The sequence below is a fragment of the Bidens hawaiensis genome, unplaced genomic scaffold, assembly GCF_021521415.1.
Source record: "Bidens hawaiensis isolate Kalapana, Puna unplaced genomic scaffold, B.hawaiensis_p1.1 tig00026597_1, whole genome shotgun sequence".
NCBI lineage: Eukaryota > Viridiplantae > Streptophyta > Magnoliopsida > Asterales > Asteraceae > Bidens > Bidens hawaiensis.
Genome location: NW_027494271.1, coordinates 10,300 through 13,732, shown reverse-complemented (window position 1 = coordinate 13,732; position 3,433 = coordinate 10,300).

The following is a 3,433-nucleotide window of genomic DNA, read 5'->3' as shown; positions in this document are numbered from 1 at the left end:
CTACTAGCTATGGATCCAAGTTCTCGCTCCAAATTCTGTTCTACGCTTCAAAATCAAAATCGACCAAATTTAAATTAAAGTCAAAATCTCAGCAATACAGGATAGTACAAAGTGAGGTGTTATATCGACTTCTGAAATTTCATTTTTGTTGCTCTGTATCACTAGTTCATTGGATATTAGTGTTCCCTTCCGCAATTCCTTTTAATTATATCGTTCACGCTGCACATCTAGTTTACCTGTTAGTATTGAATGATTTGATTTTGTTGCACAAATAAATTTTGTTTTTATTGTCAGAGTACATGCGAGTCTTTGAATGGGTAATACTGCATTCAACCATGAATGCCTAACTAAGATTTTTTATTCTTAACTCTAGTTTATTTTTCTGAGGTTCTGTTTGATTTTTTATTTAAATACTATTGATCTTAATCATGACAAATCTACACAGGGGCGGACCTATATGTGTCTGATGGGGGGCAGCCGCCCCCCTTAATTTTTTCGATTTTAGTGTATATATGTGTTGAATTCCGAACGCCCCCATAAAATTTTATAATTGTCCCCCATCAGGTTTGACTTTAGAAACCGGTTGCTAAGAAGACAACCTCTTATTTTTAATAAACTTTTAGAATTCCGGCTATTTTTCCGACTGGTGTAATGAGCCACCGTTTGGAACCATTTTGGAGAAGATAACTATTAATTAAACTTTGAATGGCATTTTTAAATTTATCACTCACCTAAAAAGTAGTGTTCCAAAGTGAAAACATTTGAGTGACTGTGACACGTGCTCTCTTTCTTGTCATATTAACAAAATTTGATTTTAAAGTCAAATGTAAAATATTTAATAATAAATAAATAAGAAGAAATTTCATCAGTGTAACATATTTAATAATAATAAAAACGAAGGCTTCTGGTTGATTAAAATTTCTTATTTTAAGTTTTCTTTTTTGTTATTTGATTTTCTTACTGTGATCATGCTTATATATTTATTTATGCGGAATGTCAAAACAATTATTATACCCAAGTGAATTTGATATATGTGCCGTTTAACTCATCTATATTTATATTATATAATGAACAACTAAACTACGAAACACATGGCATTTTAAGGCATTAAAATTTTGGTTTATCCCAACAGTAATTTGTGAATATGTGATAATGTGATTATGGATTTGAATGGTAATCATGGTAAATTAGTAAGATTTGAATGATTTAATTCGATTTAAAATACGAATTATGAGTCATATAATATAGTGATTTCTCAAGAGTAAAGTTGGAGAATCATCTCCTAAAACACCCGAATACGATGGCCCGACCCGAACTAGACCGGAAACAATTACCATGTACCGATATCCAAACAACCCTTAAAAGTTCTGCCTCCCATGAAATATTTTTCTAGGTCCGCCACTGAATCTACATCTAGAGTTTTTGAATACTATAATTTATTCAAAAAAAAAAAATAAACTTCACTTAGAAAGTTAGAATTTATAAATACTGTTGATCTTAATCATGAAAAATCTACAGGTTGTTTGGTTGGGCAGTTTAATGTGATAATGTCAACAGTATTATGTCATGTTCCATATATCCTTGCTATATTCTTACTAGGCGAACCATTTGGTTGGGTTATGCGGTTTCGGGTTGAAAGGGGTTTGTGCTAGAACGGGTTAGTTTAAAACTTTAAATAATGGCATAAGAATCATAACTGAAGAAAATTCAAATAATTTGAGTAATTCCTTCACTTAAAGGAATCGCATCATCCTGTTAACCATGATAATCAGAGGAATGGAAGAGAAAACTGAATTACTCTCTGTATATCTTGGATATTTTTACAAGCCTAGGTACATCCTTTATATAACCTATACAAAATACTATAAAAGGAAAATACAATCAATGGCATTGAAAGGGATGGCTGGCAATTAGCTAAGTCCAGTAAATAAGGCTTGAAACAAGGAGTCTTGATTTGCAAGGTCAATGGTCTATTTTGGGAAATGATAGTGACTGATCCCAATATTTTTAATCAATATTCCAACATCCCCCCTCAAGTTGAGTAGTGGGATTTCCGATACTTAACTTGCCAAGACAATGATTAAAAATTTTTCCATTGACCGCCTTTGTTAATATATCTGCGAGTTGATCTTCTGAGCGGACAAACGGAAGTTCAATTATCCTTTTTTCAAGTTTTTCTTTGATGAAGTGTCGGTCTACCTCAACATGTTTTGTGCGATCATGCTGGACTGGATTCTCTGAGATCTGAATAGCTGCCTCGTTATCGCACATAATTTTGCTGGATTGGGTTGGAGGATACCCGATTTCTCTCAAGAGTTTTCGTATCCATAGTATCTCTTCTAGGCCGCGTGCTATTCCTCGAAATTCCGCTTCAGCACTTGAAAGAGCCACCACCTTTTGTTTCTTGCTTCTCCAAGTAACAAGATTCCCACCAACAAGGGTAAAGTAACCAGATGTTGATCTCTGATTCCCTTTATCCCCTACCCAGTCCACATCGGTATACACTTGAGTTTCTAGGTGCCCATTTGTCTTGAACAGAACTCCATGACCAGGTGTCCCTTTGAGGTATCTGATTATTCTCCACACTGCTTCCATATGGGTAACTTGAGGTTGATGCATGAATTGGCTCACAACTCCCACCGCGTACGCAATGTCAGGCCGGGTGTGTGAGAGATATATTAATTTCCCTACTATTTGTTGATATTTTCGCTTGTCGGCCAGCTTAGCATTTTCCTCCATATAGAGCTTTTGGTTCACCATCATAGGAGTATCGACAGGTTTGCAATCAATCATCCTTGTTTCTGCTAGCAGGTCAAGGACATACTTCTTTTGGCTGATAAAAATCCCCTGTCTGTGTGACATCTGCCCAATCCGACCCGACCCAGGTACCCGTTTTCGAATCCGATTCTTTTTATGATTTAAAATCAGATTATTAATCTTTGTAAATTTAACATTAAATAAATCATATATATATATATATATATATATATTTTTATATTACTTACTAATAATAATAATTTCTTTTCCGCCGACCCGTCCCTTTCTTTCTTCTCTCCGCCGTCCCGCCTCCCTTTTTCTCTCTTGTCGCCGTCCCGCCCCTCTGCTTAACCCTTAAGCCTGAAACCCCTTTTTCTCTTAACTCTTTGCTTATCCTCTGGTTCTTCCCGCCTAAGGATGACTGCGCAGCTCCACGCGCCAGACTCCTTACAAGGAAGCCTGCGTGAAGACCAGCTGTTCCTGCGATACGTGAGGCGAACTGTTCCCCGCGACGCGCCAAGGATTGTAGTTCTTCCCGCGACGCGCTAAGGATTGTAGTTCTTCCCGCGACGCGCTAAGGATTTTAGTTCTTCCCGCGGCGCGCTAGGGATTGTAGTTCTTCCCGAGGCGTGCGAAGGATTGTTGTTCTTCCCGCGGCGCGCTAAGGATTGTTCTG